The sequence below is a fragment of the Ischnura elegans genome, chromosome 10 (genome assembly GCF_921293095.1).
Source record: "Ischnura elegans chromosome 10, ioIscEleg1.1, whole genome shotgun sequence".
Classification (NCBI taxonomy): domain Eukaryota; kingdom Metazoa; phylum Arthropoda; class Insecta; order Odonata; family Coenagrionidae; genus Ischnura; species Ischnura elegans.
Window position 1 is genome coordinate 92345707 of NC_060255.1, and position 17062 is coordinate 92362768.

A 17062-nucleotide genomic window follows, 5' to 3' on the forward strand; every position below is an offset into this window, starting at 1 on the left:
TTATTATACGCCTTTTTTATTTAAAACCCAATTACAGCGTTTCCCAAGCATACTTATTCCCTGTTAGCGTGAAATAGTGCTAAATTTTCGTGCGAGTTTCATACGGGTACCATGGTTTTGAAGGGAAAAACATCAACAATGGTAACGATAGAGATTTGAACTCAGACCAGATAAATCGTCATATTGGAGTAAAAAAAGGTGAAGGTTTTCATTATTTTCCGTGGAATAAACCTTGTTAAGGAATACGAGAGTAGGTGAGGGCAAGGGTTGCACATTTAAAATGCACGCATAGAAAAAACGAATTCCGCTACAACCACTTTCTGGCACCAATGTTTTAGCAATATTTGGCAGTATCCCTTACCGTGATTGTGAACAAAACTTCAGTGAGGACACTGCCACGCCAAAAAGAAAAGTAGATCCTCTGACATAGAAGAGAAGAAATAGAATGTATGTGAGATATAAGGTGATACTTCATTTTGCAAAATATTATTCTACTCCTACATTTATTTGCCAGTAGAATATATTGTTACAAGGAAATACATGGAGCATTTATACGAGCAGAAATATCGCTGTAATGAGCAATAAAACTGGAACCATAATGTTTTGGGCTAATTATTTTAAGCGATTTAATTTTCCATGCAAGAGCGGGTGATAACTTTGAGATTACTTTCTTGAACACCCTAATAAAATCCCTCTAAGAAAATACTAATTAAGCAAATACCTTTTTTCTTGGTATTGAAGATATTCCGCGCGAGAATGATAACCCGGGGCAATTAAAATCATCATTTGGGGCAATAGCATCACATTACCTACGCAACGAAAACAACAGCCCAGTATGAATGACGGAAATCAAGCTCAAGTACTATAAAAATGGCAATGAACTCATTGGATTCACGATAGCTTTTCCGCAAGGGAGCAAACAGTAGGGTAAAGGACGAAATCGACTAAAATACAGCAAGAGGAGGGCACTTTGCGAGTAGAGTCTATAAAGAAAGACTGAATTTCAATGAGATGAATAAATTTTAGGCCTTGAGGTTCACTGCTTATTGCAGGCAGTAGAAATAAATACAGCCACCTAATCTGGCAGATATAAATCTTATCCCGGGAAAATGCGATTCCTTCGTTGTTTCCAGGCAGAAAGATTTTACCCAATTTCTTCGAGCATCATTTTGGCACAGAAACACGGTGTGCGTCAGCATTTAATGGATAACGCCCGAAAGGAAAAAGATCTATGCCAAATAAGACAATGTAATCAGAGTTTTTAGAAGCAAATGAACGCAATAAAAGTGGTAACATAAATGGGTGGGTACATTTTTGAATCACTAGGTGCTCGAATAATTCCAAGAATATTTGGATGATAAGAAAAAATTAATACCAAAAATAAATAAAGTGCTGAAATATAATGCACTATTACTAGTAAATTGATGGCATTTTCAAATCCAGCGTTCTATAATATTTATTTGAAAAAATATATCAAACGACAATAAGTAGGGCAATTATTGAAATTTTTAGGTTAAAAATCTGAGGAGTTCAAGCAAGTCTAATTTTAAGGATACATGAAAACCAAGATCTTAGTATGCAGCAGAAGAGAAGAAGTCAAGACCAACATTAAAATAGGGAGGCAAAAACTGATAGAGGTGGATGAATTCTGTTATTTGGGAAGCAAGATAACTAGTTACGGGAGAAGCAAGAAAGAAATTATCAGCAGAATAGCCCAGGCGAAGAGAGCATTCCACCAAAAGAGAGACCTGCTTACAGCGGGAAACTTAAATATAGATGTAAGGAAACAATTTTTAAGAACCTACATTTGGAGTATGCTCCTATACGGAAGTGAGGCATGGACAATGACCGCAGCGGAGAAAGCAAGGATAGAGGCCTTTGAAATGTGGTGCTACAGAAGAATGATGAAAATCAAATCGATCGACTGAGTTAGTAACGAGGAAGTCCTAAGGAGAGTAGGAGAGAAGAGAAGCCTCATGAAAACCTTAATAAGAAGACGGAACAACCATATAGGCCACATCTTGAGACATGATGGCCTGATGAAGACAATCGTCGAAGGACAGGTAGAAGGCAAGAATGGAAAAGGAAGACCTCGAACAAAATATATGGAACAAGTAAAGAGAGATGTGAAAGAGAAGAAATACGTAGGAGTGAAAAGATTAGCTGATAGGAGAATTGAGTGGAGAGCTGCGTCAAACCAATCCTAGGCTTGTTGACCAGTGATGATGATGATGATGACATGGAGTTTGTAAATATGTCAGAACCGACTCACAAGTCTCTTTTATAGCCGAGTAGATACCCATGACAAATAGATATTAAGCTCGTTTTCGTAGTTGTTTACTGCTAAAAGCTCTTATCTTTGGATATATGACAAAGTGGTTTTTCACCTTAAAATATGTATGTACACATGTATTCCTTATTTCTATTTTCGCAGTGAATACTGAATGATTCAACATGGCATAAGAATAACGCTTCCTCGTAAAAAATAAGGTACCTTAAATGCATTCTGGGTTTCGTTACATGGGCGTGGAATTAAATTTAAAATCATCGTTTCGTTCCGCATACAATAAGATTTTCCAATATGGTAAAATTTCCATCCTCTCGAAGACAAGTCACAGTGAGGCTAGAAAAAAGAAATATGAAAAAAATACAGAAAGAAAGTTTTAAAAAATCCTTAATGTAAATTTAACGTCTATGAAGAAACAAATAACTCTCAACTAATTTTCCTCTTCATCCGAGTTATCTTAAATTTCAGATATATTCTTTTAAAAAACTGCTTATGGAACATTTCTCGTAAAAAAAAATAGGTACCTTAAAGTCTAAAGCTACCTACAAGCCTACCTGAAACCTACTAGCTGCCTAATAAATTAAAATTATTTACTTCTCTTTCCATTCGGTCTATTTTACTATAGTTTAAATATGAGGTTGATAATTCTCATAAGACCTTAATTTCCATCATCATAATGACAGATTGCAAATCACATCACAAATGAAATCGATTCCCTCTACGAGTATGAACGCATAATCTAACCCTTGTTCTCCTCTTTATAGAAGATATCCAATCAGTATCTATCTAATTCAGGCTACCAATTTATTCAATATAGAGATATCCAATTCAGGCTACCAGCTTCTTCCCCTTGAAAATATTTTATTGATAGGGTATTAGAGGTTTTACAAGAATAGAAGAAATTGATGGACAATAAAAAGCTTCAAAAAATTATAACAAATATTTTATATTATATTAAAATTATGTTTAACGATCCTGTATGCAAGATATGTCAATCAACGTTAACAGGGTAGGATATTTTAAATTCACGTTAAACACCTAGGAACACTATTGAATCCTTTATTTCCAGAATACTTTAAGCGGGTCAGAATTTTTGCTCAGGCCTGTTTACACGGTACATTAACCCGTACGCGATAATGTCCAAATGTGTGAACGCGTGAATGAACACGAAAATAAACCGTGTAACGACGAAACTTGTGCGAATTCATGAACGGAAAATAAAACCTGTTCTAATTTGTTTCATGCATTCGTACACGTTCGGTTCCGGTCCACAAAAATCATTCACGCAAACAGATGTTAACTTGTACGGGTTAACGTACCGTGTATACAGGTCTTTAGAGGAAACACCTGTTTAGGAGAAATTATATGAGCAATAAAAATCTTCAAATAATTAGAACACATATCTCTTGCAATATTAAAACTAGGTTTAACGACCCTGTATGCAAGATAGATTTTGTCAGGCAGGGTTACCAGGGTAGGATTTGATTTTATTAATCTAAACACCTAGAAGTACTAATGAATTATTTGTTTCTACGATACTTAAAAATGAAAAATTACGTAATTAATGAAATTGTTACGTAAATAGGCAATTTATCTTCAATTTTTTTTCATGTGAAGTCTTACGATGCTTCGTGCCTTATAGCTTCACAATTTTTTTTCGCATTTCCCAGTACCTTAGTCTACTACCACACCCACTACTACATTCTTTGCATTATGGGTACCACTTTTTTGTGTATCCACTCACTTCACTTTTTTCTTACAAGGATATTTGAGGTTACATAAGATTAGAAAAAATAATATGGACCGTAATAAACTTCAGAAATGGATTACTAGTATACAACCAGTATGTGTTAAACGACCCTGCATACAAGAGGGATTTTTTTAAAGAGGGTAGAAGTTTTTAACTCAAACACCGAGGAACACTATTGAATTTCTTTATTTCCAGAGCACTTAAAGTGGGTCAGAGTGGATCAGTAATCAATCTGGATCCTTCACCACGAATCACGAGGCTTTAGCGGCCCGCTTACCCCAGTAATGGCTAAGTGCCGTGCGGGTGATGCTTCGTGGCGGTGAACCGATTATAGAATGATATATTACTCCTCGTTCCCTTGCATACAGATTTTAACCTCTGACTCATCTAATGTTTTCCCCCTACGTAGCCTGATGTGATTAAAAACAACGTGATTAGTGTGCAAGACACCAGCATACCCGTCCTCAATTTCAGTTACAGTGAGAACAAGCGTTGAGGACTACGTAAATATAAATGCTAATCTGGTAATCAACAAAATTAAATCAAAATTGGAAGCTATGACGTGGTTGAATTTCTACATAATAACAATTAAGAGACTTTGTGACTTCTACAGATTCGGGAAATCCGAGATTCTTGAAATATGAAAGCAAAGATCCACTCTGACCCACTTAGAGTATTCTGGAAGTAAAAAAATCCATTTGGCTTCTAGATTATTAACTTTAAAATCAAAAATCCTACCCTGTCTACCCTGCCTGAAAAAATCCCTCTCGTAAGAGGGTCCTTAAACATACTGGTCATATATTAGTATTCTTATTCTCTGAAGCTTATTATGGCCCATATTATTTCATCTAATCTTGTGCAGCCTCCAATACCAAAGTAAGCAAATACTGACATGAATATGTATGATTTAACTCTCTCCCGGCGAACAGAATAAGCGTAAGCGCTCCGTAAATATATATGCTAATATGGTAATCAACCAAATTAAATCAAAAATGGCAGCTATGACGTATGGGATCGTATGGGCGTATGGGATCCAGTGCATAAAGACTTAATCCGCTAACTGAATAAAATACAAAGGAAGGCTGCGCGTTTCGTCAAAAATTGCTACGGGCGTACAGACAGTATTACTCAGATGTTAAGCGAATTAGGCTGGGAGCCGCTGGAGACTCGGAGGCTGCGCGCTAGGCTTAGATTGCTTGAACAATTGAGAATAGATATCTTTAAGAGTGACACAGAGAACATAGTATTAGAGCCACACTATATTTCCAGGTCCGATAGAACCGATAAATTAAGAGAGATGTTTTGCCGAAGGGATAGATATGTCAATTCGTTTTTCCCCCGAGCCACAAAGGACTTTAATAATCGCTAGTCCCAACTTCGTTAAAGTACTTCATTCTTTTAGCTGTAAACGGCTGGTGTCCTAACACCCCCTGCCACACGCCTTTTAGGCGGCTTGAGGGGTATTATGCAGATATAGATGCAGAATAAATGAACTTTTCTCGAGTTTCCGCGCGGGTAAGATATTCTGAGAGCACCGACGCGACGTTTCGGATTCCGTCTCGTGACTCACTCCCAATTAGCAGCTATTGGAATCGAACTCTGAAAAGAATTATGAATGCCACAGCTAAGTAAGACGGACTTACTTGGGAAAAGCTGTCCCTTCTGGATCTCCGTTGCGACATTTACGACTTGTTAAACTAAAGTTTTAGTATTATTCTCCGGATATAAATTATGAGGAGTAGAGCTGGTTATTTCCACGAGCAAGTGAGGTTTAAGATCTGGTTCAATTAGGTGCATTTCTGTTTTGCGAAGTTCAACAAATTCCTGGATAAATTCGAAAAGAAGCGGGTTACTTCGCTGGTCCACGGTCCTCCGCCACAACAATAGGTACTCGACCAATCCCGCCCCTTCTGATGCTGAGGTTCAACGCTCACCTCAAATTTTTCATCAGCAGCCTTGAGAATGGGTGACGAGTTGGCGCTCTGAGATTTTATTACCAGCAAGAAAACCCGAGAGAAGTTTATTTATGCTGAAATGAATATATACACGAAAAAGTTGTTCACACAATGCTAAGAATGTAGTAGTGAAATACTATGGTGCTGGGAAATGTGGAAAATTGTGAAGATATATAGCATGAACCCTTATAAGACTTCATAAAAAATATAATCGAGGAAAAAATCACCCAGTCACGTAAAAATAAGCATTTTCCGCTTCGATCGTGTGTCACAACGCCTCGTATGTCACAACAGAGCTTCTGACTCAACTCATTTAATTTCTTATCAGTGTCGTTTATCTCCAAAAATTTTTAAAATCGATTACGGCGTACTGACTGTTCTAAAATTCTTCCAAAATCCCTAAAGACCCATTATATTATACCATTAACTTCTGAAATATCTTCGTCATCAAATTATGTCGCCGAAAATGAGAGAGGAAAAATATACACTATTGTAATATATTCATCTATGGTAATATTTTGGCCGCAGAAATATTTTGAGAAGACCACAGCAAAGGAATTGAAATATATAACATTTTTTGCGTTCTTGGCCCATGATTATGTGTTTCGCGACTATGGATACTGTAACACGGTAAAAGTGGTTTCAATATCGAATAGCTTCTGTACTAAGAGGGTGGTTTTATATCAACCTCCGATGGTTCATGAACAGAAGATGAAGTGATTGATGAAAATTATTTCATTGGTAAATATTAAGCACACTTGTGGTGTCAATTCGACGTAATCGCCTCGGCAATTGAGGATTTGATTGTGCCTGTGGACAAGCCTTGCAATACCTCCCTCATAGGATGTTGCCGCCAATGATTTCCAATAAATTTTGCCTTTTTCCTGAAGCTCTTCGTTCGTTTGAAAACGCTTCCCCTCCTTGCCTCTTCTTCATTTCAGCGTAAAGATGGAAGTTACGTGGCTCTAGGTCAGAATTGCACGGCGGGTGATCGAAAATTCCCATTGAAATCGCTCAAGGAGCGGTTGGGCTGCATCAGTACTGAGATGACGGGCTTCGTCATTGATCAGAACACTTCCTGAAACCAGCATGTCTCCCCTTTCGTTTTGAACGGGAATGGGTGTAATGTTTCTCACTCTACCCAAATTGCATTAAAGAAAAATTCTCTCTTATCGGCATAAAGGTCAAGACATGTCAATGCTGAAGCCATTCGGTGAATTTTCTGGCTGTCTCTCCGCAGTGCACATTTGCGTCACACTTTGAAAACCATTCCCTCCTAGCCTTCAGTGTTAAGACGGAAGTCACACGGCACTATGTCCACGTTGCACGGCGGGTGATTAGAAATGTCTCATTGAAATTGCTCAAGGAGCAGTTGGGCTGCATCAGCGCTGAGATGACGGGCGTTGTCTTGGATCGGAACACTTACAGAAGTCAGCATGTCTCCTCTTTTGTTTTGAATGGGAATCGTTTCACACTTTATCCTCAGTTCATTAATAAATTCTCTTTTATCGGCATAAAAGTCAAGACATGTCAATATTGAAGCCAATGCGAGAGTTTTTTGGCCATAGCTCCGCAGTGCACACTTGGCAGGAGAATCAATTGAGGAAGTGTAGTTAATGAGATTGCCACTAACCGTAAACTATAATCTTAAGATCAGAATGAGATATGTACGAGATAGCAGGTACTAGCTTCTAACCTCTCCAATCTGAATAAGATAAATGGAGCATTTCCGAAATCCAATTTACTTCAGTGATGACACCATGGGGTATAACCAGAAACACAGGAGTATTCGGTTCGTCCTGTTGTTTGAAGATAAGTATAGTATTTTCTATCCCAGGGTTACCGAATCGTCCCTAGCAAAACTAGAGTTTTGAAATGCATGAATCACATGCAAAAACTGGCTTGTTTCTCATGCGTATGGGTAGTGTATAATAGATATTGGAAAATAAAAATACCAGTATTATTCTGATTATTGGTCACATGCTGAAACAATTGTGAATTAAAAACACCATTATGATACTTATTTTTAATTTTTTCGCTTTGAAAAAAATATTATTCATGCTTCATGCAGATTTCAAATAAACAGAGGGTTTCAGCTCAGTAGATACCTACAATTTATGGAATTCTCGGTCGCTTTTTAAATAATCTGTGATGAGTTTTGCAATTAGTTTCAGCATGAATGTCAAAACCTTTCAGAAATATTACGGGCGAAACGAATGCCTACAATTTGTATTCGAGTCCAACTTTTTGAAGACATCGGTGGCGGAATATCGAATTTTTTTACCATCGAGAAGTATACATTCCTAACATTGAAAGTATCAGCATGTATTTTTAACATTGAGAAGAATCAAACATTCAGAAATATTCTGTGTTTTCGTTAAACGCTTCACAATAGTTCCAAAAATGGTCCATGAATGCGCATTTCATGGATGAAACGTTTTTATAACTCTCAGAAAGAGGTTCGGAATGAAGACTTGCCCTCTACAGCCACCCTATGTCTATGCATGGAAATTTATGCGAACGCGTTGTGACAACCATTACAGCAAGTGTCACGCGGATAATTCCGCAAATTCCAGAACATCCACCTGTTGCTCTCAGCGACCCAAAAGAGCGACATTTCTCATCCTCATAAACCCTTAATCTTCCCTTCGCAAGGATCACAGCCTCCTCTATAACGCAGAAAGGAATTGGTCCCGTGAAAGACTCGACCGTCGAATGTCTCAATTTTTTCATATTTGCGGATAGTAATTTGCCATTTATAACCGAAAAGGAATCTTAAATCCGACACTTGATTTATGAGTTTGCCACGAGCACTAAACCATGGAAAACTCAGAGACTCAGAGCCGTGTAAGGACTTAACTACGTTAGAAATTTAAAATCCTGCATCAGTTTTCAGTTTTTTCATCAAAATTCTGTCGATTAATATATTAATTATTAAAAATAAAACAATTCGACTTGAGAGGAGCACAATTCTCATTTATTCCGCTAACTAAATATCAAAGCTGTCTAATAGGGAAATTATTCCATCCCAGAATTATATAGTGAGATAACCGTTAGTAAATTCATGATACCCGAGAGGAGAAAAAAATAATTTTCCAAATAATTCCTTTTTCCCAAAAAAATCAGAAGCTTAAAACCGAAGTAGTCTTTCCGTCTGACAACAGTGAGGAACGCCGTCATCTCAAAGGATTGCGCTCGTATTGTGAGGCGTTATTCTACACTTTTATGTCGTTTAAACCCAATGAAGGGTTAATATTTCCTCTAAATAAATTTACCTATAGTGAGAACGACGGAAAGTTGAAAATCACACAACCTACCAAAAATTAAAAAAAACGATCACTTTCAAATATTTTTTCAGTCTCAATGAATACCGGCCTGGATAAATAATTAAAATTAACTTACATTAAAATTTTGAGGACCTCGAAATCCTGGGCTGATTTAGATCAATTTTATAACAAGCACAGGGATCACTGCTTTTTAAAGCTGACAAAGAAGTACTTAAGAAATATTTCTCTATGAAGCTGAGGTCCCGTAGAAGATCGTTTAAAAATAAGGAAATGATGCAAAACATCAAAAAGCATGATCATTCTGAGTGGAATTGGTTAAAGAGAAATTTTTGTAGGAAAAAAACGGCAATAATTACCCTGGCTTATATTTTCTAAGAAGTAATGGATTGATCGCTTCAATCAATCCCAGGCTACAAATTGTTGTCATGCTAGATTACCAACGTCAGAGCTCTCTTATAAAGGCATAATTGATAGAATGTCAAGTATCAATTGTAAATCAACAGTGCATCACATTAATAATGCAGAATCAACCATGTGATCAATGAACGGCATGAATTGATAGGAATATTAAACTTCAAACGAATATCCCATTAATACCGCAATAGGAAATGACGAAGAATAAAATCAGCGGAACTACTGAACATAAAATTTCTAATTCTGTAAGGAGAGGTCAATTTCACTAACCAAGCAGCCACTTTTTATGAATCATCATTCAAAGCCTCATTTTCCTACATCCACTTTTTTTAAATCATCATTTTTGCTGGTCTCACAGGAATAGTGTGACGGAATCATCGCTCTTAAGTCGAAAGGATTAAATCTAATTTGGTTCGCAACTTATCTGTCACTCACTCATTCGCCAAAACGCTAAGAGCAAATAATTAACGAGCACTGTCAGATTCAGCCGCATCACCAAGGAATAATCAAAGCAGGCCATTTGGTATTAGATAGCCTAACAGCTCTAATTCCTTTTGATTCAGTGACTGACATCGGAGAAGCCGCATGTCATGGTATTTGAATGGATATCGAATTCCCATCTGTCATTTTCGATAATGACAAGTAGATCCTGTAAGTTAATCCCAATGATGATTTTCAAAAAGTGGTTGTGGAAAAATGATAATTTTAATGCTTATTCATAAAAACTGGCTGCTTGGTTAGTGAAGTTAACCTCTCCGTACATAATTAAAAATGTAATGCTCAGTAGTTCCGCTGATTTTATTCTTCGTCATTTCCTATCGCGGTATTATTGGTAAATTTGTTTTAAATTTAATATTCCCAACAATGCCGTTCATTGAGCACATGGTTGATTCTGCATTATTAATGTGATGCCCTGTAGATTTCTGTGATACTAGTACAGCAGTGCACAACACTCATTTTTGTCAACTCTTTAAACAAAAAGTATTAATATTAATAATTCCAAAATCTTGTCAATTTCGATGCAGTTTTTTTTTAATTCTATAGAAAATTCTTTCAACCCCCGTAAATAAATGTCAATCATAATTTCCCCCACATATCTGTGAATTATCTTAATTCAATGTGCCCTTATACTACGGCATTCTGATGTGTAATGAATTCCCATTTGAAGTGGTACTTCCCCGGAAATTACCAGTGAAATACAATATTCATTTTTTTAACAATTCAATGAGAAACCTAACAGCCGGTTTCGATGCACAAAATAATTTTCAAGTCGAAATTGAAACAAGAAATTTATATTGTACCAAAACGACAAAAGCCCCATTAAATTGTTTTAAATTAGCGGAAAAATGAATTTCCTTCAACAGTGAATAATCGAGCAGTTTGTCCACGACGATCTTAGTGCCTTAACTCGTTTTTCGCAAATATTTAAGAATAAATATTAGTTAATATCACGGTCGCGACAGAACTACCATATATGCTAGAAGGCATGTTCCAAATAAGGGTCAGAATTTCAATGAAAATATTCCGCCGCAGCTGGTTCTCAAGTCGGCCAACTAACCCGATGAGATGGCCAAGAGATGCAGAAGGGCAAGTAAAAAGACTCCGCAGGGATCTGAAGCCAATGAAGAGGCTACTGGAACGGAAGAGGATACAACCTTCTGGGTCTCAGATGGTCAATAGAAATTCAAGTCTCGCCTACAGCTTCAGTGCATGTCATGTCCATCGAGTCATTGAGGTGTATCTGGAGCAAACGCTTGACCCATTTCCCAACGGTTTAAGACGCATTTGCACCCATGTAGTTCGCCCTCTCACGCCTTACCCTCCAACTCCCAACTGCCCATCTCCACATCAATGCTCTTAGCCTTGCTACTTACGTACACCTCCATTTGCTATATTAGCGGGGTATACCGCTGGAAGTTCATAGAATGTGTCAGAAATATAGTAAATACTATAGTGAACTTGATCTCTTTCAAGAAAAAAACAACGTTTGTGAACTTCTGATGTTATTGATGGATTATAATGTCTAAATGTAATGTAATTGATACATGAAATGACTGGAACTGTATATCCATGTATATATTCATATACTTTATATAAATTGAGTTTTCCTCGTTGTTATGTTAATCAATAAATAAAAATAATACCTAACTTAATACCTAAGACACATTTTTACTATCATAGTTATCTAGGTAGTATTTCTAGAGCAAAGCTTTAAAATAATTTTGACAATCACTACCCGAGCGAGTGGAAATTCCAGATTTATTTCTTAATAATATAATGAGTCCCATTTCTATCAAAATAGGGACGTCTAGGTTTCCCTTCCTAAGCCTCAAGAACAAATCAAGCGATACCTGCCTTCATTTTGTCATTTAATATTTTCAGATTCCGTATTCATTCATATATCGAGGGACAAATTTATTAGCATAAACTATTGAAAAAGATTTACTAAGAGTACTTGAATTAGGTTTTTTGTCAAAAAATTAATTAAATAAATTCATTAAGGACTACGTTCTAAAGTACTTCCACGCATAAATTTAAGTCATTTTCTAGAGGACCTCCTCTAATTTTACCAGAGTTATGGAGTATTTTCCCATGCATACGTCTGAAATTTTTACAAATATATATTTATTCGCTGGAATAAAAATAAAGATCACTCATTATTCTGCACTTCATTCCCAATATATTTGCATTTCAATAGAAGTATTATTAATAACAGACACCTTTCACTCTTGAACGAAAAATAATGAAGAATCATTACACCAAAAATTTATGGAAGTTCTCCAGTACAAAGCACCGTTTTAGGTAAAATATCTTCGTCATTTAGTTTCTCTGTAACTAGTTCAAAAACTCGAAAGTTGAAAGAAATAAAATTTAACCTCGATCCTCGTCATTGGTGTACTATAGTATCATAAAATGATCCTTTTGTGATAGTTTCCTTTGCGGAGGAAATAATTCTTCAGCATCATAGTAGGAAAGATATATTTTCGTCGCTGATATCGACAAGAAAAACCCTAGGGATAAACTTTCGCCCTGCGGAGTTAAACTCGTGGGACGAAGAGCAGTGAGATGTAGCTATAGCGTTTCGCACACAAATGCGCCAATAGAAAGAGGAAAGTACCTGGTATGTCAACGAATTTTTTCTTCCCCAGGAGGAATTCAAATTTTCCCAGATAACGCGCCATCCCACGGGAAAAATACGACATCCACTTAACAAAGTTTTCCTACGCCAACGGATTCCTAGGCAACAGCAGATAGGGCACACATTTTTTCAAGTAACAAAGCATGACTGCACTAGCTTATGGACACATGCCGTATACCAATTACGGCTGAATTTAGGTAGACTCACTTTCGAGGTGACTTTGTTTCCTTGAATGTAGAGGCATAGAACGAAGGCTGGAGTAATATTACAAGTGGTATTAAACGAGCAAAGTGTTCTACATTACGAGACAAGTATAGCATTACCTCGGACAATTATAATTGATTTTTCCCATGGATACCTCATTCTCACACAACAAGGGGGCGGTAGGGTAGGAAGAAAGTGGGAAAAGAAGGATTTTGACTGATTATTTGCAAAAAAATGTTTTTTACCCCAAACTAATGCAAGGTGTCTTTATATTTAAAAACCCGCCGGAAACGAAAATGACGGTTAATTTCCTTTATGGCGACTGGAAGTGCCAAAATTGCAGCGATTTTGGGATCACATCATAAATAATAACTTTCTGACGGATTGAGTTGTCGTTTAATACTTATCCAAGGTCGCTGAAGAAGTCAAAAGGGGAAAAAGTATCTCTTCGGCATTTCCAAAGGTTTTAGTGGATATATTAATCAATGTGTAATTGCCTTGTAAAATAAGAGGCAAACTAAATTTAACAAAATATAACGATCGATATATGTGTAAAAAAAAAACAGATTTTCAAATCACGAAATTACTTTAAGTATTTATACCTAGTAATATAAAACAGTAATGAGATGCATGGAGTCTATTAAAGAGCGTTTAAAGGTAGAGTGAAGGAACACAGAAGAAGTTTTGTACATAATGGCGGAAAACCTTGTTTTGCAAACCATTTATGCCTGAATAACCATTTTAGCATTTTGACGTAGACATTTTACATTGTATTGACAAAGGGCTTAAATTAGATTTTATGGAAAAATTCGAAATCGGCAATTAGTCGGAATGGACTTTGTAATCATGTTTTATTTTGTACTGACTCGCCTTTGTTAAAGTTAAGCATCCCCATGACATCAAATCCCTGACCTTCACACAAGCCCTACTTGTTGTGAGCTCTCTTTTATTGGCCTTTATTCATTTGTTCACCCAAACTGTTTCCTCCTCCAACTCCACTCACTCCAATTCCATATGCACCCACCACCTAACTTGGGCTGGGCATAAAGACTGAGAGAGTAATTAACAGTAGCGGGCGAAACTTGGTGGAAATCCATGATCGTAGGAATAGAAGGATCAACAACTTTGCTTTTTCCACATAGTAATTTATTCACACCGACCATGGTTTCGTTACAGAGTAACATTATCAAGGTGGCCTTGATAATGTTACCAAGTGACCTTGATGATGTTACTCTGTAACGAAACCATGTTCGGTGTCAATAAATTACTATGTGGAAATAGCAACGTTGTTCATCCTTCTTTTCCTACTGAGAGAGTGTTGCTTTTATCACCCTGTAAATGACATAATGTGTGGAGACCATGGTCGGTTGTTGAGTGTTGAAATAAAAAAAGTGGCAACTACCATTTGCGTTCTTCATCACTAATAAAGAGAATGGTGTTGCGTGGGTTAAACGTGGGCGCTAGAGAAAGATAGGGACTGGAGGCTTACTAGGCGTAAGTGTGGAGGAGAATAGAGAAGTTGAGATGGACGGAAAGGAAAAGACGTATGATGAGAGCGGAAAAAAACTGAAAGAAAATATATGTAGACATGAGAAGTAGAAAAAAGTTGTTAGCTATCCCGAAACCTTCACCATATAGTGGCTTAAAGACAAAAATACTAAGGGAAACAAGACTAGAAATTTCTTTACTTGTCATTTTACGAAATCGAAGGTGATACGTGTTTGGTAAGCATTGAACTCGGCTCGTTTTAGTTATAATTATAGTCATTGAACTCGTTTTAGGCTCGTGTTAGGGTAGTTACCTTCATCAAAGAAAACGAAAGGTATTGATTGCTATTCGCTACCCACCATTAGTGTATCCATAATATACAAATCATTTGGCTAAAGAAATCCCAGTTTAGACGAATATTAATGGTCAATTTTAACCTCATTTGAAAAAGGCCAGATTGGCGCCCATGCGATGCCACTCCACGTGACGTCATAGGGACCTAGTTTCTATACGAGTAGTCAGGAGTTTTACATCGCCTGAGATTACCAATTCATGCATGAGGAACAGAGCTCTGGGAAACATCTCTTAATAATCTCCCATTAAAATTGTCTAAGATCGGAAAGTTTTCTTCGTTTGATAAGGTATTAATAATCCTTATTTAAGCCAAGCGCTACCTGCTAGCATCCTGCATCGTTCGGCGCTCATAGCCTTGCACCAAGGTGGCCTCTCATGGCGGCAGCCGGAATCAGAATGACCTCACACGGGCTTTTCCCATTATTCATACTTAGCCGTCGCATTTTCGCGCGCTTGAAAGTTTTCACTTTTCATTTAATCAAGAAAAATAGATTTCGTCATTTAAAAATCTAAAAGCGTGAAATATGTACCCCAGGAGTATTAATATTTCGATTTCGGCAATTAAAAAATAATAGGAAACCACCCTTTTTGAGTAAAAGGGATCCCCAACTGAGCCTGAAGACTTTAGTTTCAAATTTTCATAAAAATATTGTTGAACAAATCTTCAAATTTTCTACAACAATTTATTCATAATTTTAGATTTACCCGACTACCTTTATACAATAATGTTGAACCACGAAAAAAATTCGAATCATACAAATGGCAACGAACATACCCATAGAGCACCACTGATTTACAAAAGAAAGAAAAAATATATTGGCCTAACGCTTGGGCCTCAATCAACCGACCTGAGGTCAAATTAATCTGGGCAAGAAACAAGATTTTCACATGCTAGGAGTTATGCATAACTCTAATGAGCCATGAACAACATTCAATTCGTTCCATTTCCATTTGCTAGTCAAATACCGGTTGCTACGTAGTTGGGAATGGAAGAAAGAGCATTTCCCTTCTGCTAGCGGAGTTCATCTATGTGGTTGGGCTGGATTGGTCGAGGAAGGATACGATAAAAGGATTCAGGGATGAGGTAAAGACATGCCGGAGGAGTTCCCGATTGAATGATGGGATCTTATTCAAAAGATCGGGGTCCGAGTCAGGACGATTCCATCCGTCGGAATCTGCGGAATTGGTTATTTTCCCGGCGAAACATGAATAGAATTTTTCTCCACTCTCCCACCAACTGTGCCCTTTCACGCTTCAACCTCAGGGAAACACTTTAAGTCGGTCACACAGGTTAAAGGAACCACCATCGCAAACTGAAGTCAATACCTTTTGAGAAAATTTATATATTTTATTATTATTGTACTCTATACACTATTTTAACGCATAGTTTTCAAACGCTATGTGTCTAGAAGCATAATTGCACCTCATTATCTACATATCTACATTGGGTGACATATAGGTTAATATGCTGAAAAGATATGGATCACAACTAAAATGCAAAGCCGTTTTGACAGAATACTTCGATACCTCCACTGTACAAACGCTCAACAATCGCCTACCAAATCAAATCCGCTAATCTAGTTTTATAAGGGCTGTCTTGTTGAGCGGATTTGATTCGGTGGGCGATTGTTGAGTATTCATGCAGTGGAGGTATCGACTTGTACTAGGTGTGCAATACCCTGGCTTATAAAAATACATGGAAAGTAGTCATACCACTTTTTGAAATTATAGCGAATGAATTGTGTAAATAAAGCTGTCAGTTGCCTCCTAAAAATACACCTACAACAATTCTAATGATTTAAAACAGTGGAAAGCACGAGAAGACGTCACGAAAACTATTTTAATAATTCTTAAATATTTATTAACTATGATCACGCAGGATGTAATGGCGAGACTTAGGGTTTATTTCACTCTAACAGCTCCTTAAACTAAAATTACATTATTATTTTTTTTAAGATCACCACTTCAGTTGGATGATAAGGTATTGTACCTTCTTATGAGGACCCTGTAACCCCAGGGGTACAAGTGACAATTTAATAATTCCGGATTTAAGAGCAGATAACGGTTGGAGTACACAATATTGCTGTATCAAAGGGATAAAAGTGAAACACTGAATCTATATTTATATACTTATCAGTGAAGCTAAAGTAGTGAGGAAAACCTTGAGCAGGTAGAGCAATTCAA